The sequence below is a fragment of the Dipodomys spectabilis genome, unplaced genomic scaffold, assembly GCF_019054845.1.
Source record: "Dipodomys spectabilis isolate Male_0828 unplaced genomic scaffold, ASM1905484v1 ptg000550l, whole genome shotgun sequence".
Classification (NCBI taxonomy): domain Eukaryota; kingdom Metazoa; phylum Chordata; class Mammalia; order Rodentia; family Heteromyidae; genus Dipodomys; species Dipodomys spectabilis.
Genome location: NW_024871227.1, coordinates 237,848 through 261,545, shown reverse-complemented (window position 1 = coordinate 261,545; position 23,698 = coordinate 237,848). Strand labels below are relative to the sequence as shown.

At 33.9% G+C, this 23,698-nt stretch overlaps 1 non-coding gene across 1 annotated transcript; it reads right to left on the bottom strand.

The window, feature by feature from the left end:
* Positions 1–23,226: 23,226 nt before the first annotated feature.
* Positions 23,227–23,331, bottom strand: LOC122099964. Its single transcript, XR_006146056.1, has one exon. It is a non-coding gene; the product is annotated as a U6 spliceosomal RNA (small nuclear RNA).
* Between the last annotated feature and the right edge of the window lie 367 nt (positions 23,332–23,698).

Here is a 23,698-nt window from a genome sequence, read left to right as displayed (position 1 = left end):
TCATGGTACAGTGATTGCTTAGCATGCATAAAATGCTGCGTTCAATTACTCAGTACCACATAAACAGAAAAAGAAATTGTGCTGTGCCTCAAGTGGTAGAGTGCTAGCCTTAAGCAAAAAAAAAAATCTCAGGAAGAATTCCCTGGCCCTGAGTTCAAGCCCCAGGACTGGCAAAAAATTCATTTAGCTAGTAAATGTGAAATAAAGAACCTACACTTGGAATATATAATTGCTCCTTCCAACTATGACCTATCAATAGTTCTTAATTCATGTACTTTACCTATATTAGAAGATCATTTTGAGGAAAAATAAAACATTTTGTTAGTAAGTCATGACAATTAAAGTCAGGAATGTGCTTAGATATCAGGTGAAGATTAATCCTGGAAATTCAAAGATGTCAGGCTTTTGAGTGGTCATTGCTAATCACAATGAGAAGAGTAGTCTAAGTGAGATTTGGAAATCTTTTTGGTCAGTTGTGGCACCAAAAAGGCACCAGCTAATTAATAGTTGTGATAGAAGTGAAGGAATAAATCCAGAAGGAAGAAATAAATAATAATAATTACTAAATTATACGAGAAACTCTTCTAGGTAACCATATTTGTTTATTGAAGAGCTATTTATCAACTAGGCTTATTCCTCATTGCCTTTAGCATTCTAAGTCACTTAGGCTAGATCTTAATCTCTGTGTGATAAGTTGTATCTCATTCTATGTTGTTCTTTCATATCTGATCTCCTTTGTTTTCTAAAAATCTCAGTTTTTCTCTATTTCTCTACTAACAATTATTTATTCTAAATCCACCTACGCAGACATCAGAGTCCAATATCACATGAGTCATTAATGTAACAACATGGAAAAGGATGACATATGTATTGCTACCTCAAATTTTCTGAAAAGCTGCAATGTCATCATTTGATTCAAATTTCCATTGTGTACAGTGTCATTAAGTGCACATAAATGCAAATATGAGCCGGGTGCTGGTGGTTCCCACCTGTAATCTTAGCTATTCAGGAGGTTGAGACCAAACGATTGTATTTCGAACCTAGCCTGGTCAGGAAAGTCCATGAGACATTTATCTTCATTTAGACACCTGAAACCTGGAAGTGATGCTGTAACTAAACTGGGAGAGCACTCAACTTGATCTGAAGAGCTGAGGGACAGTGCCCAAGATCAGAGTTCAAGCCCCAATACCAACAGAAAAAGGACAAATGTGACTTTAATTTTCCCCAAAAGGAATGACGAAGTCAATAGTAATCTTCACAAGCAGAAAAAAAATTTCCAATAGGATTCAGTGCACCTACTTTTGCTGAGTTATTTACGTTATGGCTTCTTTGCTGGACATATTCTCTTCTTTTAAACATTTTCAAATATTACCTTTATAATAAACTTCACCTAATATGTCTTGGTTCAAAAGAGAAGTCCATACAGTTGATGTCACTTAGCTTTCTTACTCTCTCAGTTCAAAGCCAACCCAGGCAGGAGCATCTGTCAAATTCTTATCTCTAATTAAACACCAAAAAATCCAGAAGTGGAATTTTGGCTCAAGCAGTAGTGTACTAGCTTTGGGGGCACGTGGGCAAGAAAGACACCTGTTCAGGGACAGGGTCCAGCCTCTGAGTTCAAGCCCCAGAAGCGGCACAAACTAAATAAACAAACAAGCAAACAAAAAATCTCATATATTTCTTTCAGAACATCTTTAAAACACTGGTTTGAAAAGAGGCTCCTTTTGCTGATCATACCTACTGGATCCTGATTTTTGGAATCCTTATTGCTATGGCGAACTCAGGACCAGAATAAAGGAAAGGACAGCTGACTTTTGCAACTAGAGAATCATCTCAGGAGTTAAATATCCATGCATAAGACATTTTAAAACTCCATGTCTTTGTGTCTTTGAAGTAGAACACTGTAAAACAATGTTATTTCTTTTTTTCTATGCTGGCCTTCAAATGGCATATTTTTTCCTTTTGTAATATTCTCAAGTAGAAGTTTACAGAAAAGTTTTATGAGTAAAGAGCACACTCAAAAAAATCAGGGACAGAGTTTCCTTCAAGCCTTGGATTATTTTCTTGTACAGTAAAAACGACAGCACAAATTAACTTGAACTTTGTCATTTCTTTATGGTCAATTTCTTTCCTGGATTCAGTTTCTACTTCCAGTAAAAGTTCCTTAAAATGAGTGTTTTCTGGCTTCATTGAAATAGCCCAAAGACATCTTTGGACATGAGGTAACATGTGTTTCAGAGACAACTTAGTAACGAGAAAATATGGAATTTCCATGGCTTATAAAACATTATCCATGTACATATGGCCAGATAAGACAATGTTAAGTGAAATTAACCCCCAAATAGGGAAACATCTTGTTTTTTTCTTTCTTATTATTGTTTTTAATGTATCTAACATGTATTATGTTATTTTTTGTTTCTCTTCTATTTTCTTCCTCAATGCTATAACCTTTTTCCACTGTATTTGATGTCAGTGACCTTCATCTTGCATATACATTTTTCTAATGTGGGGAGCGGAAGGGAAATAAAATGCTGAAAGAAGTATACAGTATGACCCGTTGTTAAAATGAGAAGAACAAGACACTATGTTGAAAACGAACTTTACATCTTGGGGATGGGAGGAGAGAATTGGGGTGGTGGGGAGAAAAGGGATGACAGGGGAAAAACAAAAGAGGAAATAACAATGCTCGTTAGATAATGTACTCATTAACTTACTTATGTAACTCTAACCCCTTTGTCCACCATTTTCACAATAAAAAACATGATAAAAAACATTATCCTGGAGTATATTAAGTTCAAATTTCTTAAGTGCTCTGGGAAGAAGGTTCTCAGAAACATTTTTTGTCAGTGTTTGTATTGTGCATTATTACCCAAGTGTACATAAGTTAAAAGAAAGTGAAATAATAGGAATAAGAGAAAGAGAAGTTTTGTGTTTAAGTATAATGGTTCACTACATTATAGAAGACTCTGCAAATAAGACAACTTGGAAACAATAAAGCCAAGGCCAGTATGTAGACTTATGGGAGTGATATAGAGAAAGCATTACTCCTAAGTGGAACATGAAGGATGAGGCCACTGTCTTTCTTCTACTAGCTCTAAATTATGGTAGCTAATCATTCAAATTTGTAAAAAGGAGAATGGAAGAATAATTCCGGTTCCAAGCAAGTCAGATATAAGAGCATGGATTTAACTGGAAAAAAGGCCATGTTGAGAGAGCAGGAATTATAATAGCAATGAACTGGTGGCTAAGATCACATTTCTTTTTCTTTTTTTCTTTTTCTTTTTGTTGGTAGTGGGGCCTGAACTCTGGGCCTAGGCACTATCCCTCTACTCTTCAGCTCAAAGCTTGTGTCTACCTCTTGAGCCACAGCACCACTTCCACTTTCCTGGTGGTTAATTAGAGATAAGTGCCTCAGAAACTTGCCTACTCATGCTGGATTTGAACTGCAATCTTCAGATCTCAGCCTCCTGATTAGCTAGGATAATAGGCTTGAGCCACTGGCACCCTGCTTAGGATTACATTTCTAACAGTGTACACTCAGCATATATAATGTGTATGTTCATCTATCTTTATATGAACTCGATTTAAAATCTGAGCTACAGCTTAGATTTTACACTCACAAAAATGTTTGCAGTTCAAAAGTTGATACTCCTGGAGAAATATAACCGAGGAATGTAAAGGAGTCTGGGAAGTTCAGTTTGCATCCAGATTGGGCAGAACAGTCTTTGAGACACTATGTATAATTAACCAGCCAAAAAATGCATTGGAAAAATGGCTCAAGTGATGGAATACTAGTTATGAGCAAGATTGCTTAATAAGAGTTTGAGGTTTTTGCATACATATATACATACAAACATGCACATACACACATAGGCACTTATATGTTCAAACACACATATGAAACAATTCTCAGATTGTGTAGAAATGTTAGAAAATAATAGAAAATATGTCCTGAGTAAGACTAGAATCAAGTGATAATTTTTAATATTAGAAAGTCGTCAAGTGAAATTTCCCCCAAAAAGCTTGAGAATATTACATAGGTGGGAACAGAGGTAGTAAGAAACTCAAGTCATCATTAATAAATTATACTTCAACAATTCTTGGCATATTCTACTTTGGGCCTTTGTCTTCTTCACTATTTCCATTTTATCTGCAAAACTGCTAAGAAAATTGTTCAACTTCCACTTCTTCTTTGCACACACCCAGTCTATGTATGAATGTACATTGTCCATGTTAAGCAATAGGGTAGTACTCACTCTCTGAGGAGAAAAGTTCCACAATTTAACCCTATGCCCACATTAGAGTGTGTAGAATTTAAAGCATTTTTAGACAAACAGTGATATTAGAATTGAAAGAATGTCCTTAGGGACATTTCCTTGGAGCTCATTAGTTTTCCCAGGAGAAATATAAATATCCACAAAATTTGGAGCTAATTAGTTAAGTATCTGAATTAAAACTACATGTTGTGTTAATACAAGTCACCACTGTATTATTGTTACATCAGAATCCTTCACTACTTCACAATATGTATGAGAAAATGAAAGAAAGGCATTAAACACAATATATTATCTTTTTAAGCATTTAATCCAAGTGGTGAGGGTAATGTCTGAACTCTTCCATTCAATAAAAGCTTGAAGTTTATTAGAGCACTTCCTACATATAAGAATTTGTGGCAGGTTGATTGATAGAGTTATTTCAGCATGGAGATATCCCTAAAAAGAACTACACTTAAAAAGAATATGTGGCAGTTATGATGTGTCAATGCCTATTGAAGCATTTTCTATTCTAAAGAAGAATCAATTGAGGAGTCTTCAGTCACATCCATAATGCTCTATGTTCAACCTAATACCTAGTGTTACTTATCGTACATTTATAATGAGTAGGTGATAAAATATACAAACATATCTAAAGATATTTCAATAAAATCCCAACCTGATATAGATTCATTTGTCACTCACTGGAACTGTAGGATACATTAGGCTTGTTTGTGTTGTAATTCAATCTATAGTCTCTTGGCTAAACAAATCTTCAAAAATATTCACAGAATACCTCTAAGTAAAGTTCATGACAGTTATATCTGTATAATTCTTCTAAGGTTAGGATAAAGGCATTTTGTCCCAACATTTAAAATCAACAGGATCTGTTGAATTCATGAATCCACAATTTTATGGCTTCATATTCATATCTCAAAATTTTACTAATATGACTTTCACCAAAACACTGTTCTTATTGAACTTGCTTGTCAATGTCCCTTTAGTTTTCAAATCCAGATAATATATTTCCTCCAATATCTTCCTGAATATTCTTTCCTTCCTTTACTTCTGTAAATCTGTGTTTATTACTTTTTTTGTTTCCTTATATATCACTTTCTTCCAATCTTGTCCACACTGGTGCGCACATTGCTCACATTTGTGTCAGAACTTTCCTTTTCCTCTTCCCTCCAATAATGCCCCCAATTTTATTATTCTTTTTCACATTAATGGTCATGGATATATTGATGATGTCTAAACAGACCTATCTTTGCATCTTTTTAACATAAATTTTAGAACTATCAGAGAATTTTTACCTCTAAATCCATCTTTTTCACCTGTAGTCTTATCTCAAGAATATCACTAACACAGTTGCCAGCTAGAGAAGTGGAAGCACTTCAGATTTCTTCTTATCCTTCTACTCTCGCCCACTAGATAAGATGAATTATCAAGATGTTCTCAGTTTCTTCTATGTACTCCTTTTTATGCCCCTAACACCAGCCTATTGCAAATACTCATCACTGGTCACCTAGTCCTAAAACAACCATTTCCAAAGTATGCTTTTTCCCCATAGTCTTTTCATATTGGTCCTCTCCATCACTAAATTACTCTCCTTGTAAGCACACAGAGTGAAGAGCTCAGTCACAAATTCTAGTATCATTATTTACTCACTACATTGACTGTTGGCCTTACATTTCTCATATGTAAATGGATGTAATTTACCAGAAATACTGTTGACTTGTAGACCAGGAAAAAGGAAAAGTGAAGAGTCCTTACATTTTCCACCTTAGCTTGCAAATAAGGAAAGAGTCAAATTCAGTTTGTTGGTATGAAGTTACAAATTGTTTCATGCAGAAATAAAAATGAGTTTTACCTCCTGGCTCTACGGCCTGTGTCCTTTTAAGAAAACTACACACATGTAAGTGCTATTATGTAATTTGTGTCATGTGTTCACAGCTGTATTGAAGATCATAGTCTTAACATATCATTGGTTTTTGAATAGTATCTATATGAGAATGTTATTTGAACTAATCACCATAAGTTGAAAACTATATCTTAGTCCATCAAAATGTGGAAATAAATTATTTGATTTATTAAAAAAACAATACCACCAAGCCAGGCGCTGCTGGCTCACAGTGAAGTGCCCAGATTTCGCATGCCTCCCCTCTCAGACCACCAGAGACTATGATCAATGCAAACATCAACGAGTCGTTTATTGCAAGCTCGAACTTGGTCTTCTGCGCACTTTGTAACCAGAGATGCTAAGAGGCCCCAAGCTCAAAATTCAAAATTAGCACAGCTTTTATAGTATCAAACAAACAAGTGTAGGGGGTTTCCACACAAGCAAGTTCACAAGTTCAGGGGGTTTCCACACAAGTAAGTTCACACGTTAGGGGGTTTAAGTCCTCCCTGATCACACTTCCCTTTTTCTGCTGGAACACCTGGGCAACTGTTCTGTTCCTTAAGGGTGGGCAGGGTTGGCGGCAACCTGGGGTTTTTCTGAGAACTATTTTTCTCTTTGGCAGCACAGCTCTCTTTGGTAGTTACTCTGAGGGCAGCACAGCTGAAGGGGCTTCATATTACAATGGAGTTACTTTAGCTCTTCACACACGTTTAATCCTAGCTACTCAGGAGCTTGAGATCTGAGGATCATTGTTCAAAGCCAAGCTGGGCAGGAAAGACCATGACACTACTATCTCCAATAAACTACCAGTAACCCAGAAGGGGCGCTGTAGTTCAACTGGTAGAGCACTCCCCTTAAGCTGAAAAGCTGAGGGACAGCGCCTAGGCCCAGATTTCAAGCACCACAACCGACCAAAAAAACCCAGAAAAAAAAAATTACTACCAAGAAAAGTGAGTATACAGGAGTATGCAGGAATAACATTAGGAATTTTACTGTCTCTACCTGTTTATGTGACTGTATTTCCTGATATTGAATCTCTCCTCTTGTTATTCTTATTGTATGTAATCCAACGTCATTTATTACTATGAATTCAATGTGGGAATCTAGCTTTAAAGATGTCTAAAGTGTCTTCCTTTTCAATCAAAACATTGTCATTATCATGTTACGCTGTGGTCATCATCATCATCTTCATCAAAATTATTATTAGCATCAGAAGTGCTAATTATTGAAAGTCTGGTTTGTGTCTATGATTTTGTTATTATTTGTCTTTTTATTAATAAGTTTAATGTCACCACAGTGAATGCATCCATATTAAAATTTTGAACAAAGAAAGAAACAAAAAACTAACCCATATCAGATAGCTTGACTATGCACGTATAACAGATTATGAAATAGATTATCGAAGCATTGCAAATTCCTAACCAATATTAATTAACTTCCTCTCTCCCCATCACTACACACAAATATTTAAGAGTTTCAACATAAATTTTTCAAGTGATATACTGTAAATGTTACTACTATATCAAATGCATATCTAAAATTTCCTTGAAAGTAATAAACTCTACTTTCTATTGAAATATTAGTTATTTTATTCTAAGAAACTTTTAGAAAAACAGACTATATATCTTTGAAATGAAAAAGGTCAAAATAGTAGCATAAAAGTTTTAGAGGGAGTCTGTCCTCTCTGTCTGTCTCTGTCTCTCTGTCTCTCTCTGTCTCTCTGTCTCTCTGTCTCTCTCTCTCTATATATATGTTATGTGTAGAAAGATACATTTTTAGAGATTATTTGTCAGAAATATATACATATATCTAAATTTATGTGTAGAATGATATACATTACAGTGAAAAAAATATTAAAACATAATCAAATTTTTTTAATTCATCAAACCAAGTGCCGGTAACTCTCGCTTATAATTCAAGCTATTCTTTTTTTTTTTTTTTTTTTTTGGTCTGGTCGTGGGGCCTGAACTCTGGGCCTTTGCGCTGTCCCTCAGCTCTTCAGCTCAAGGCTAGCACTCTACCACTTGAGCCACAGCACCACTTCCGGCTTTTTTCTTTTTGCTTATGTGGTGCTGAGGAATCGAACCCAGGGCCTCAGGAATGCAAGGCAAGCGCTCTACCATTGAGCCACCTTCCCAGCCCCTAATTCAAGCTATTCTTGTGCTGAGATCTCAGAATTATATTAGAAATTAGTCCAGACAGAAAAATATTTTTTAGATTCTTATTTCCAATTAACCACTAAAAACAGAAAATAGCTCTGTGCCTCAAGTTGTAGAATGCTTTCCTTGAGCATAAAAAGGCTTAGGGACAATGCCCAGGCTTTGCAAACAATAACCACAACAAGAAAATGTATCACATTAATTTTACAAAGCATCTTTTAACTGCTGTGAACATTTCTTAGAAACATGAATATATGCCCTTGGAAAATGTTAAGTTAAAATGAATACAATATTTATGTCTATGTTAAAGACATGACTATTTAGATTAAGATATTTAGGTAATGATTAGGAATTAAGAATAATTATGGGTAGGTAAAATATTAGGACTGGTCTTTTATTCTATTTTACAATAGTAATAAAAAGATATTTTAATGATTATATAAAATTACTCTTGCTTGTTACTTGAATTATAATAAGTGATAAATGTTTTTAAATGATTACCAATGCAAAGGAGTATCAATTTTTTGTAATTTCAAAATAATTAAGAAAATGATTGCGAGGCTGGCTCACTCTAAGACTATATTTGTTTTCTTGTTCTAGTTTTTATATGTTCACAGAAATTCTAAAAATTCAATCGATGTTGGCATTCAGGAACCGCTTCATTGATAATAATATTGGAGCCCCTTAAGTGGAATTGTTTTATTTCATTTGTTATTTTCACAAATAAATCAAGATGATTGTGTATTTTGTTTTTTTTTTTCACTGCTTTTGGCTCATGTCTTGAGAATAATTTGGTTTCCTAGCAAATTAGAGAAAAGCAATTGGATTAAGCAAGTAATGTATGGCTTTCATAAAAGTCAGATGCATAGATTTGTGTCTTCTGTTATTTGCTAAAAGTTTCTTCCAGAAAAGATTATCAATTACTTATAAGTGATGCATAATTCCTAGGTATTCCAGTTATCACATGGACTTTTGATTGAGTTATCTCTGTATAAACTCAAAATAACAGACAAAAAATCACCTCAAAATAAACAGAAATCACATCTTTGTTTTAACACATCTGTAGTTTACAGAGTTTTTAGCCAACCCCAAAAATATCATTTTAAGTATTCTGCATTTTGTGTGAAGAATTTTTAACAATAGTTTTTTTGCTGACATGTAATTAACTTACAATATATTATCTCCTTTTATTGTATACATTTTAGTGCTTTGGAAGTGAATTGTACCTTCATAGGTTTTCAAAGCCTAATTTTCACAAACTTGCATTTCTTCAAATAGAAATGCTATAAATTTTAGAGCAGACATTAAAATAGATATAAAATTCTGTAACAGGAATTTGTCCAGCATGCATCCTCTATAGAGTGTCGTTTCAAAATTTGTTTTTGGGGATTATTTCCAGGGTCACACACATACTATTCAAGTGCACTGTCAATGAACTACAATTCTCTCTCCAAACACGTTTCTTACTTCTCTTTAATACATTCATAGAAGTGTAATGAATGGATCCTATACAATTCTGTTTGACCTTTTGAAGACTTGAAAACTTGCTTGCTAAAATGATTGCAGTATTATACAAATAAAATCAATATGAGGAGTATATCAATTTTTCCACAAATGCATTACTATATTTTGGGTCATCTTTTTATATTAGGGTCATACTATTCAGTATTCTTTCTCTTTTTTCTTAGATACTAAAGAGGAGCATATTTCATATGCTCCTCATCTTGAGTATTAATTTACATATGTTCTTTAAAGAAATATCCTATTCAGGCAAAACTTTATATAGAATTAGAAGATATAAAAATGCTTAAGGTTCAGAATCATTGTAGCATTAACATTATAGCATTAACAAATATGTTCCCTCCATCTGTTGGATGTTTTCACTTCGGTTATAGTGTCCTTTGAATTATGAAAAGATATCACTTGATATAATCCAGTTTATTCTTGCTTTTCTTTAGCCACTAATGCTTTCCACGTCAAAGTTTTAGAAACCTTTACTGTCCAATGTCATGAATTTTTACATTTATGTTTTTTAGGTTTTTACATCTCACATTTAGTTTGATAATCATTTTTTATTTTAAATTTTTGTATAAGGATTGAGGTAGGCCCGGTGCCTGTGGCTTACACCTGTAATCCTAGCTACTCAGGAGTCGGAGATCTGAGTGTTGTGGTTTAAAGCCAGCCTGGGCAGGAAAGTCCATGTGACTCTTATCTCCAGTAAACCACTAGAAAACCAGTAGTGGTACGGTGGCTCAAGCGGTATGGCTCTGGAGATGAGCTGAAGAGCACACGGACAATGCCTAAGCCCAGACGTTAAGCCCCATGAGTAACAAAAAAACAAAAAACAAAAAACAAAAAAATGATTGAGGTAGTAGTCTACGATCATTCTTTAAATCTCGAGAGAAAATAATGCCAATACACCCATTCATGATTCTATTTTTATTTCATAAATTCATGGGATACTATTCAAAATCTATTCACCATAAAACTAAGAATTTATTTTTGACAAATCTGTTACATTCTTCTATGTGTCTGCTCTTATTGTAGAACTATGTTTCCTTCACTACTAAACATGGTAATAAGATTCAAAGCTAGTATGAAGGCTTAAGCTACACCATTTTACAAGGTTGTTCTGACTGACCTGTATTCCTTGAATTTACATACGATTTTATTGAGCAGATGAACCAATATTCTGCAGAGATATTTAGATATTTGATAATCACTCATATTTTGTACCTTGTGAAAACACAAGACCTCAGATATTATATATAGAATATATATAGATATGTCTTTAGAGAATACTTGAAACAACTAAAATTAATTTAGGAATGAGTTAAGATTTAGATAACGCTGCAGCATAATAAAGCTGAATGATAACAACTTGAGCTGGACAACAGAGGAGAATGAGAGTGGAAAGAATGATGGACCACATAAGAGCTCCTGTGTTTCAAAAAACAGAAAGACTTCAGAGAAGAGAAGGAGAAAAATAAAGTGTCCTGAGTCAAGTTTCTTTTTAGCCTATCTAATAGTTTGGACTAAAAGTCAGCCAAAATGGGAAAAAATAAAATAGAAAATAAAGCATTGTATATACCTGTTACAATGTAAAGAAATTGTAATAAGAATATGATAATTAATTTCCAAAGACATAAGAGAAAGAACAGGTAATCTCTAAAGGGCAAAAGAATGAAGGGAGAAAAGAAGCAAAGTAAAACCTTTATCAATAACAAACACAAGACTTTGAAAGTGGAAAGGCAGTGGAAATATTCAAAATAACAATAAATTTGCTAGCGTGGATAGACTATGAATCACACTTTATCACATATAATTTTGAAAAAGTATACTAGGAATCAAAGTTTAAAAGTCATGATTTAAAACATTATTTGGATTATAACTATACAGTATAACTCAGTGGTCAAACATTGGCCTAGCATATGTGAAGCAATGGTATGATCTCGCAAGCATTACAAAGTACACACAAAGCACACACACACAGAAACCACATAAACATGCACATACACACACCACATACACACATTTGGAATGTTGATATTATCATATTAAACGGAGGAAAGTATCACAAATAGTAAAGGTATGTTAATATATGAAATCATTATATTGCTCATACTATTTAAAAGTTTAGTAGAAATAAAATAGTCACAATATACTTGGATTTTAATAGATTAAGTAAATTTAAATTAATAGAAGACATGAGAATCTTTGCAAATGAGTTTTAAATAACAAACATTTTGAAACATGTGTACTTTTACTTTGACAAAAGATTGATGTTACTGGGGTCTTAATTCAAGATTTAGAATATGATAGCGAGGTGCTCTATATAACACTATGGATGGCTTATCTCTAATCATTTCACTTTGAATAGTTTTATAATAAGGTCTTCTATTTTCTGTCTCTCCTGAATTACAAACCCTATTTACACTTCCTGCCATAGCTATAAAATGGATGCCACAAATCACCATGCCGAGCTCAAATTTTTTTTTAATTCAAGTACAAATATTTCCAAAAAGTGACCAGGTAATGAAGCCTTTCTTAATAAAGTATGTGCTTCTTGAAAATACAGTATTTGCTACCTGGACAAATATGTTCATAACTATAAGAAAATAAATTTATTTAAAACCACTAACCATATAAAAATTAAGAAAATAATTTTTAAATAGTCACATGTTAAATATTTTAAGAGCAAAATATATGTATCTGAATAATTTACATGTGTAAAAATCATGCAAAATTAAATTAACTAATCCAACAACTCTGCAAAAAGAATTACGAAGAAACAAAAGAAAACATTTAAGCTCAAATTTGAAATTTAGAAAATAAAATGAAGTGTATTCTTTAGTTGACTTAATTAAGTGTAAGCCCTCTGTATATCAATTTTATAATAAAAATGCATGAACAAAGAAAGCAAAAGTACCCATTGATCAATAGCAACAGCAAAACCATCAGTAGTTCTTGTTTTGAGTGAACACAAATATCGATGGAAGAGATAACAATGTTCCTTCCCTAAGAAATATACTCATTACCATATTTATATAACTGTGACCCCTGTGTACATTTCTATTACAATAAAATTAAATTTAAATTAAAAATAAACCAAATAATATACCAATTAAGAATTCTTAGAAGCCATTGGTTAAAAACTCTGTAAAAAAACTGCCCTAAGTACCCAATGAATATACTTTGATGATACTATTTAAATATTTCAAATTCAGCAGAGAAGCAAAAAGTTTAAAAACTGTTACAAAGTAAAGCAATACTTCAGAATATGTTACTATTAATAATAATCATAAGATGAATTTATTGTGGTAGTCAAATATGTAAGAAATTAGGCAATTTGCCATTCGTTTGCACTTAATAAGTGAGAAAGAATTTTCTAGGTCTTTTTAAATTATCATAAGTTTAATGAAGAAAGTATTCTATCACATCATATTATAATCAGATAAAGCTGGTATTAGAGCAAAGAACAGATTTTACTAAGTTTTTGGGTGTTAATGTATGTACATATTTTGGTTGTGGGAAATTTGGGGATTTCAACATGGGGTATATTGTTCTTGCTAGGCTGGCGTCTTATCAGTGGTTAATTTTAGGAGAGGGGTTCCCTTTCCAAAAGAACATGCACCTGATCTGTCCTTTTAACTTTCCCTTCATCAATGGCATCAGAGTTGCACACCAACTTGTCTAGCTTGCTGCCTTGACTGGTCTGGATCCCCAGTCTTTCCAAACTTGGTCTCTATATTGTACAGGATGGTGGAAATGATCCAATGCACCCAGCTATAGACTGAGAAGGAAGTTCAGTAAACTTTCGGCTTGAGTTCTGTTCTAAAGCCTGCTATGTAGTTAAGAGTACACATGGGAGCCCCTGATGCCAAGCAGTGAGAGTATTTTTTTAAAGCAACTAGACATATATATGACTTAGGCTTGTGAATACCTAAAGAAAAGAATAAAAGAGCAGTGAAGCATAGAAGACAGGCAGAATTTTAACTAGCTACTCAGAGGTTGAATAAGTTTAGCTAGCTACTCAGGAGTCTGAGATCTGAAGACCACTGTTCAAAGCCAGTCCAATCATGAAAATACAAGCAATTATCTCAAAAAAAAAAAAAACACCCATAAGTGTAGCAGTGGCTGAAATGGTAGACCACTATCCTTGGGCACAGAAGTTTAGGAATAGTTCCCAGACACTTTCAAGCCTCAAGAATGATGAATGCATGCATGAGCACATGCACATGTGCATGTGCGTATTCACATGTGCATGCACACAGACACAAATGAGTATTTCCATGTGAAATTCTGTAATTTTTTTCCTTGCTGTAATTTATTCCCCTGTATTACTTCACAAATTAACAAAATCAGCAAAGGACCTATTTACATAAAATTCATCATATTTCTATAAAGTCTACTCTCTCTTTGGAAGCCTGCTTTTATTTGACCCAAAAGTAAATTATTCAGGAAGTCAATTCATCACTCTCAAGTCTGTATTATTAGATGATTGTTTAGGTTCTTCCTAGCAATATGATTTTGTGAAACCCTGCATCAAGCAATATATTTCTTTCACTAGACGGGAAGCCTCTGTCAAACAATTAATTATAGGTTTTTCTCCTCCTGGCATGCATCTGTAGTTTTATTATCTTCAAATATTTCATAATCTGTCAGTGTATGTCAAAGGCTGCCGTGAAAATAAAAACACCCTTCTCAGCGCTTAGCTTTTGTATACCATTCATATGTATGAAGGTATTTAAATGTTACTGAAAGTGCTTAGAAATAAATAATGTTCACCCTGACTATCTTGAGAAAGAAGAATTGGTTTCCCAGCACTTTAGATAAGAACTTGAGGGAAAGAAACAAAAGGAAAAGTGAGGAACTCAACACATAGATTCAAATGAAACGAAACAACCCAAGAAAACACAAATTAATTCAGTACTCATGAACCTGCAGGAAATGCAAAGAGTTAAAAATAATCAGCTATGACAAGCTTATGAAAATCCTGAGTACATGGGAGTGCACTGTTGTGAGGACAGTGGCTAAAGCCCAGACTGTACAGAAAGAGCTGTACACAATGCCATGCACCTGTTTTTCTGAATTCCAGGATGAATAACATGAAGTGGACTGAGGCCAAGGTCATACACAAGTAGGAAGCCAGGTTCTATCTAAAAAATAATCAGGATAATTTAGGGCTGGGCACATGACAAAGTGGTAAGAACACCCATTTAGGGAGCACAAGACACTGAATTCAAACTCTAATATTAGGGTTATTAAAGAAAAAAAGCTATGATTTTAAATACTTGGAATAATTGTAACACTTGAGTATTTGAGTGGAGAAAAATCCATGAGAGAGATAGAATGAACCCACGTTCCAATGCTTTCTACTTAAGTTATAATATTTATTGATACTTCAGACAAAGCAGAGTTACCTTGCAAATGAGCATGGATGTGCATTTGGGTGATGGAAATACTCTGCTTACACAGGTGTAAATTAAATAGATTTTCTTTGGTAGATTGTAGTTCTTGAACTAAGAGCCTGGGTGATGTCCTGAGCTTTTTCTCTCAAGGCTACCACTCTACTACTTTGAGGCACAGTTCCAATTCTGATTTTCTGCTGGTTGTTTGGAGATAAGAGGCTCATGGACTTTCCTGCCCAGGCTGGCATCACACCATGATTGTCAGATCTCATCCTCCCGAGTAACCAGGATTCCATGCATGAGCCATCGATGTTTTTAATAATTTAGTATATTGTACAGTTACAGAAGTTATAAATTAGCACTGTAACCTGTGTAACATATATGTGTATGTATGTATCAATGCATTCAGATAGAAATATTTTAACATATTTTTGTATCTACAGTAGATTTATGAAATCATCCATTATTAAATAAAATGGAAACAAAAGTTAATAAAGTGCAAAACAAAAAGAATTGTTACACGTTTCTTTTTGTTGAATGGAATATGAATTGTGAGAATCAGTTTGGAAAATTATCTCTACTTTACCAAAATGGATAATTGCTATTAATTCCAATCCATCTATTTGCCCATATTGTGCATCCTCACACATGAATGTCAAAATCAAACCACACTTTTTGCCTTTGTATTTAACTCACCTGTTATAATTTAGGAGATAATCAAATAAAGATTAAAATAATAGTAAGTGAGGCTATGAGTTACAGCATAACAAGATTTTAAATATGATAATAACTATTTAAATTGCATATATCTTACTTTTACTCTGTTGTGATGTCCCTCATTCCCACATTAGGAAAGTACATAGAAGGTTCTCACTAAATTATTTGTACAATTATTAAAAATGTATTGAAAGAATATGGGCACAGTGTGGTTTTAGCTTATTGAGATCTGTATGGGGTAGTGTGTTTTTGAGGATTTGCAATACTTCGTGATGGAGATGAAGGGAAAGATGTGTTTATTCTGGAAAACAGGTTAGAGGATTGCTCCCAGAAAGATAGTGATGAATGCCTCCAAAAGGTTACAGTAAAAAAACTTTCAGAACCATATTCACTACTGCACTATTCACCATAGTCAAGTTATGGGAACAGCCCAGATGCCCTTTGGCAGAGGGATGGTTGGAGAAAGTGTGTCATATATACACAATTGGATTGCACCTATCAATTATGAAGATTGTTACATTATTTGCAAAGAAATAGATAGATCTAAAAAAATGTTAAGTAAACTGAGTCAGAACCAGACACACAAAGGACCCATGTTCTGTCTCATATTTGGAAGCTAGAACTTTATACAAGTTTACACAACAATATTAACCAAAGCATGCTATTTGCAGAGGAGTATTTAAAAGGTGTATATTTTATAAAATTGAACTTTTAATCCAACAAAATGAATACCAGGAAATTATCACTTGGAAGATATGAGGGGAAATCAAAGGGAAGGAATAAAGAGAGTTATGGAGGAAGAGAGTGAAGACAGTATATTCAATGCAGATAGTATGAAACTAGTAAAAATGAAGGTGGGGTGAGGTTTGGAAGGGTAGGGAAAAGTTATATAAAGATCCATTATACTTAAAAATGATTTATTGAATGGAAATTCCTTGTACAACTAGTTAAGATAATAAAAAATATACTTAAAAACAATGGAGACATCTTAAACTGCATTCTCTTAAACCATGAGTCAATATAATAGTTTCCTCCTGAGAAATTTTCTTTGCAGGGCTGGGAAGGTAGCTCAGTGTTGGAGCGCTTGCCTTGCACGTATGTGGCCCTGAGTTCCATTCCTTAGCCCCACATAAGCAGAAAAAAAAAGCCAGAAGTCCCGCTGTGGCTCAAGTGGTAGAGCGCTAGCCTTGAGCTGAAGAGCTGAGAGACAGCGCCCAGGCCCAGAGTTCAGGCCCACGACCAGACACAAAAAGAAAAAAAAAGAAATTTTCTTTGCAGATATTTTCCTAATAGTGACAGAAAAGTGATCAATGCAATGAATATCAATACACTACATTGCACATCATAAAGAGACACTGTATAGAATCACGGTAAAAATCTTAGAATTCATCAAATGATAAAATAACAGGTAGAATGTGGCAAATGCTAATTGATTGTTTTTCCACGTACTTTAACTATGGTATCTGATTTAATCCTCACAATAATTCCATAAAGTGGAACTATTTACATTATTAATTCTCAGATGATGATACTGAAGTCTTCAGAGTTGGAATTACTAGTACAACATTGCACACATGGTAAGTGTTATCCTGAGATCCATCTCCCACTGTATCAATTAACCTCATTCTATTTTATGACTAAAATACCAGTACTTAGTCTACAATTTCTAGGAGAAATTCTCAGAATTATTGTGTACACGCATAATATTTCATTTTGTCTTTGTTAGAAAATAGGTAACTGTAATATGAAAACTCAAAATTCATAATCAATGCATATCTCCCTGGTGAAAGGAACTGCTAAAGTATAACATTCTTGATTTCTACCTCAAAATAGTAGAAATCATATTGTATCCCTTCACTCAACACTGCACTGCCTGGGGACCCTATCACTATTTAACAAAGTCTTACTGAAATAATGACCTCCCAAATTCCTGATGGAAAGAGACTGCAGGTCTTATAGACCAATCATTTTACATTGTAGCTCACCTAAGTTGTTTACCATTAGAAGTGTTTTGATTGCTTTTTATACCCAATATTTTGAGAGAAAGGTACTACTTTAAAATGCCATTAAAGCCAGACTGATAAAAATCAACTTTGACCTCAGAAAAATATTTTACCTTTCATATGCCCAAAAATGCCATCTGACCTATCATTAATGTTAGGAACAAGAGGTTAAAAATCATAGACTCCAAGACCTAAGCATGAATTAAAGATTCTCAAACTTGTGAATACAATTGCTTTAAAAAGACATAAAGGGCTGGGAAGGGGCTCATGACAGAGCGCTTGCCTTGCATGCATGAGGCCCTGGGTTCAATTCCTCAGCACCACATAAGCAAAAAGAAAAAAGGTGCAAATGGTGCTTTGGCTTAAGTTGTAGAGCTTTTCCCTTGAGCTGAAGAGCTGAGGGACAGCGCCCAGGCCCAGAGTTCAGGCCCCACTACCGGACCCACCGCCCCCCCTCAAAAAAAAGACATCAATACTACTACATTTTTTAAAAATTCCTTATGATACTGAAGATTCAGTCATAAACTATTAATACTTGAAAATAACTCATTTTCTTGGGAGTAGGACACAAAACACAAGATTAATCCAAATCATTTTCAAAGACCTTTATTTATACTACAAATTCACTATTATAACTACAAAGATTCTAAAAATAACTGAAGCACAGTGACACAAAGGACATAATTTATCTGCATCAGCTACATTCAAAGGACCGTGCTAATAGAAAACAAAGTTATACTAATAATTAGCTTCCCGAATTCACTTGCATTCTTTAATTCTTTTTCTTTTAGTTTCATAAAAACTGGCTTTCCATAAAATGATGCATAAAAAGCCTATATACCCACTTACTTTTTCAGATTTTAACAATGCTTATTGCAGAAATGTCTTTAGCTCTATAGTCAATGAACTGAAATAATAATAAAATATTCAAAGGGTTTTCAGAAATTGTAAGACTCGCTCTGAGATGTTATTTATATTCAAAAAGATATTCAAAAAGCCTTACTTGTTAAATTTGTGATAATTACTCCAACAAAAGTACTATTAATGAAGAAATCTTTGTATGTACAAAACAACTTCAAATGCATCCACGATCTGGAGATGACACGTGCTTTTTTTTTTTTTTTCGGTCGTGGGGCTTGAACTGTAGGCGTGGGCACTGTTCCTGGGCTATTCAGCTCAAGGCAAGCGCCCTACCACTTGAGCTACAGCGTCACTTGACACATTCTTTTTGTTTCTTTATTTTTGAAATGTATATCTAACAAGCATATCCACAATATTGATTTTCAGTCAATATGATGGGATATTCAAACTTTAAAAATACGGGGTTTATTATATTAGTGTGAATAGATACGATCTTACAAAAAAAGTTATTTTCAATAGAAATGCGAAAAGAGTTTATCCACCTTGTGTTTCACAGGAATAACCAGAAAGTAATACCTGTTTGATCAAGTCACTCAAAATCACTCCATGAGTATATCTTAAAAGTATAACCAATTTAAGAGGTCAAATACATATTTTGTACTGACAGTCATCTTACAGCAATAACTTACTACCTAATTATATGTGTATCTTCTTACCTAACAAATACTAAGAGCTGAAAGTGATCTCTTTTATCTAACTTAATTGTGTAAATGCTTTGATAATGATATTGTTATCATTTGACAAATAAAATGTACAGAAGGGTGGTTCCACTGAAATGACAGAATGGAACACTGATAAATAAAAACATAACAACAGCTCTTTTAAGCCTCACCCTGTCCACATTGCCAAGCAACATTGCAACAGCACAAAGCACACATATACACATACACACAGGTGTGCACATGCACACACACATATACACGCATGCCAAATTCAGGGTTTATTGTACAAAAAATTTCAAATAAAATGTTAGTGATTAGGACAAATGATAATTTGCCTTATTACAAAATAATACATAAGCCAGTCACCATGGTTGTTACATTTTACCTTCCACTCCACATGTGACCACTTAATTTATTTTTAGTTAATTAATTAATTCATTAGTTTGTTGCTAATACTAGAGCTTGAACTCAGGACCTGGCTCTGTCCCAGAATTATTTTTTTGTTTTAGTTTTCTCAAGGCTAGCATTTTACTGGTTGTACCACAGATCCATTTCTAGCTTTTGCAGGTTACTTTCAAATCAAAATCTAATAGACTTTTTTTCTTGGTCTGATTTCAAACCACAATCATCAGATTTTGTCTTTTTGATTAGCTAGGATTAAAGAAATGAGCCACCAGTGTGGATCCTACTATTTCCTATACTAATCTAATGCACATACTTAGATAGTAATTTAAAACTGAGAGCATAGAAGCAAGATGTACAGTGATGATCTTGTCCTGTCAGAAATTCAAGTTAGTAATGTAAATTTCTTCTTAAGAACATACACAAAAAATACTTAGGAAGAAATCTGATGATGTGTGTGTATATGTGTGTATATGTGTGTATGTGTGTGCGTATGTGTGTGTGCGCGCTGTTGCAATATGTTCCACATAGAAGCACTGTGCAGGGTGTCCAGCCATTCACAGTTATTGCATGAATATCTGCCTTGACTACCAACTCATGGACAATGTCTAAGTGTCCACTCTAGGCTTCCCTATGAAGAGGGATATACTCATCCTCATCCCTAGTATTCATATGAATGGCCTTTATGGAAAGTAGTCTCCACACTTTAGTAAGCTGCAAGGCAAGCACTATACCATGAGCCACCTTCCCAGCCCAAGGAGTAAAATTCTTGTCTGTAATTTGGTCAAATGTATGTCTCTTTATGTAGGCTACTAAAAATGTGTTTACTAATTTAAAGTAAATAAATAAATTCTATTTCCATCTCTTTAAAGAGATTGTTCTGTAAATCGATCAGAAGCATGGATTTTGTGGCTAGATAGGTCATTGCACAACTGTATCTCTTTTCCTCTCTCTCTTTCATGTTTCTCATAGATAATATAATTGCTCCATAATTATCCTAATTTGTTTTGCTTTTATATTTTCGGTTGTATCATTTCACTTTCTGCCCTGCCATTTCCCAAATCAGCACCACATAAACAGAAAAATCTGGAAGTGGTGCTGTGGCTCAAGTGGTAGAGCACTTGCCTTGATTTGAAGAGCTCAAGGACAGTGCCCTGGCCCAGAATTCAGACCCCACAACTAATTTAAAAAAACATCTAAATCCTTTATAATTCTAGTAACAGATCTGACTGAAATCAGTGGAATCACACTTTTCCTGTACAATGAAGGAATAGGTCCAGGCTAGGAAAGTAACTAGAGAAGGCAGGCTGATTGTATGTGTGATAAATCTTTTTGGAAAATGGTATCGAGTATTACTTACTGGTGATCCACTTGTGCTGGAAGCATGATTCTGAACTATTGCTTGCTGATTCTGAACTATTGCTTTGATCATTATATTCTCCAAGAAGAAAAGTGAAATTCACCTAAAGACAATAAACAGGCCTACTTTTTTATATGAAAACAAGTGTCTTTTAAAAAAACAAGGAATTTAAGTAGTTATGCAAAGTACTTCTATTTTACTACTGCATTATACATTTTTTTCTAATTTGAGTACCAATGAATTATGGATCTATTAGAAAGCTCTTATGTTGAATAGTGAGTTCACTTACACTATTTCATGGTATTTCCCAAATCATTTACATAGAAGGTATTGTTTCCTATTTTCTCATTCCTAGAATAAGCTGCACATGAAGATACCACTGGTCCTCATTTTCAGTCTGTACCTTTGAATACGGAGCAAAATCTTTTTCTGCTCTCTATCAATCCCTACTCTCCAGGTAGAATAATTTAGAATAGTAAAAATGGAAAAAGAGAAAATAAATCACGGTGAAAAAACATACCGAAAATTCACCGGATTTTTCCGACCAGTTCAACCAACGTGAACTATACGGGAAATTCATTGACACTTCATTCCCACTGGTACTCAAAGTCTCTGGTTAGGCAATTCTGATGAAGACAAGGAACAATATGAAAAGTGAGAAATGGTATCAATTACAAGACAAAAATGGAGAAGGATCCAAGTAAATTTCTTCTTTGGGATGCTGAAATTAATCGGCTTACTACAGTGCGGAGACTACTTTCCAAAAAGGCCACTCATATAAATACTAGGGATGAGGATGAGTATACCCCTCTTCATCGAGAAGCCTACAGTGGACACTTAGATATTGTCCATGAGTTGGTAGCTCAAGGCAGACAGTCATGCAATAACTGTGAATAGCTGGACACCCCTGCACAGTGCTTATATGTGGAATAATACCAGAGTGGTTTCTTTCTTACTTCATCATGATGCAGATACAAATGCCCAAACTAAAGTCCTCTTGACCACCTTGCATCTTGCTGCTGGGAATAGAAATAGCAAAGATATGCTGTATCTACTTCTGTTGAACAATTATATCAAACAAGGCCTGAAGAACAACTTGGAAGAAACTGCATTTGATATTGCCAAAAGGATAAGTATGTATCACTACCTCTTTGAAGTTGTGAAAGGCTTTACAAATTGTTCTCATAAATCGTAATGGTTTGGTTAAGTTCCTTAAATTTCAAAAATGCCAGTTCATCCTTTGTGTCCCTCCAAAAGTCCTAATGGTTTGGTTAAGTTTCTTAAATTTCAAAACTGCCAGTTCATCATTCATGTCCCTACAAAATATTTTCACAATGCAAAGCAACAGCAATATTTTACTTTAAAAAATCATGGATACCATGTTATTCTTCCAAGTGAATTGCATGACATTGATGTCTAAATGTATTCAAGAGTTGTTTGTATACATCTATAATGTTTTTTTCAGAGTTTGTGATTTTTTTAAATCAGAAATAATTTTAACTTATCTGTGGAAATGAATAGTATAGAAACTTAAGTTATTCCTGATGCTTGTCTGAAAAAAGTATATCTATGTTTGTATAATGTCCATAATCCATTTCCTTCTCTCCTAGATATAATATTTTGAATTCTACATTGTTTTATAATATATAGGTTAATTAATAAATGTGTCCATTCAAATTGCATTCCATATAGAAAAAGTTTAAGATTCCTTTTTTTCCCTAGGTCCTTATAGTATTTTATTTCTTTGGGATAAGATGACAATGTTATCTAATTTCAAGTTTTGTAAAGGTTATGCTATGTAATGGCCTTTCTAAGGTGAAGATTTAAACACTGATGTCAAACTAACCTTTAATTCTATGAATTATATGTGCTGTTACACTTGTACTTTTGTAATCAACTTTTTAATAACTGTTTATCATTTCTTGCATCTGAAAAATGAAAAATATGGAGTACTTCACAAATTTTTATATTATCCTTGTGCAAGTGCCATGTTAATCTTGGTATTGTTGTCATTTGGTAGACTTGCTGCTGAAGCGTGTAGTATCCTCTAAATTTAAGTATCTAATGATGCAATCTTTATACAGGCATATATCCTTGGTTGCCTATTTGTAACAATGAACCCTTATTGTTCCTAAAAATGTTATTGATCTTATTTCTCTAAATTTCTGTTTATATTGGAAAAAACTTATATTGTTTGGTGGATTGCTCACATTTGCAATTTTTCTTTCAATTACTATCTTGTCTTTTTCATTTTAAATTTGATCATATTTTGAAGCCTTTATAGCTAAGTCCAAAGGTGATGGCTTTTCAAGTACTTACTTATCAACTGAGTTAGCTTTGTGGAGCTAATGGATTCAAAGTAAGCCTTCTTAAAAGCTACTTCGAAATTTCTGCAGCTTAAAATTTCCAA